The sequence below is a fragment of the Wasmannia auropunctata genome, unplaced genomic scaffold (assembly GCF_000956235.1).
Source record: "Wasmannia auropunctata unplaced genomic scaffold, wasmannia.A_1.0 LD336078.1, whole genome shotgun sequence".
In the NCBI taxonomy this organism is placed as follows: domain Eukaryota; kingdom Metazoa; phylum Arthropoda; class Insecta; order Hymenoptera; family Formicidae; genus Wasmannia; species Wasmannia auropunctata.
The window spans coordinates 175,327-176,099 of record NW_012026812.1 but is presented as its reverse complement, the minus strand read 5'-3'; positions in this window follow the sequence as shown (position 1 = coordinate 176,099).

The window sequence follows — 773 nt, the reverse complement described above, 5'->3', positions numbered from 1 at the left end:
GCCCCGATGAATTTGGTCATGATCGCGCCGTTATTCTCGTCCATCAGACCCGGAACCTTTTTATTAGCGAGCGGAATACCATACGCATTATCAACCGCATAATCACTCGTGTCGAATTTATCTATATCATGCTTCATAATTTCATATATATCGCCGCATTCAAGATGATATATGAGACTATCCGTGTCGGTGTACATTATTTTACATTTTTCGCGAAACGCAGGTATCATATACTCGTGATGAAATTCATACAAGCAGACTTTCGATATGTCGAGAATAGACATACCCACATAAATCGGCTTGTTGAACTTCACCTCGAGTTTACGCATTTCTACCGCAACCAGATTTTCGGTAAAAACGCTTCGGCTATGAAAATTTGGTTTTGCAATCAATGCCTCTGCTTGATATCTACCTTCCCATTTTGTTATTAAACGCACATCGACGTGATTGCGCACATTCTCCATGGTTTTGCCGAAAACTGCGTTATTCATCAATTTATACAAATTCTTTTCAAACTCATTCGTGGCTTGTGTTCTAAATTGTGTATTTAATTCAATATAATCGCGAAGCCATGGAGATTGAGCGAATTGCAATATGCGATAAATTTTTGTAACACGGAGGCCGTGACGAGTACACTGCTGCAAATTGCGATAATGAATGACGTATCGCTTCTTGTTGTGCAAAGTCGCGAGGAGCTTTTCTTGCTTCTTACCGGGTGGCTTATCACGCGTTGGACAGAATGGTAAGTCGGCGTGCGCGTCATGTAAATGTTG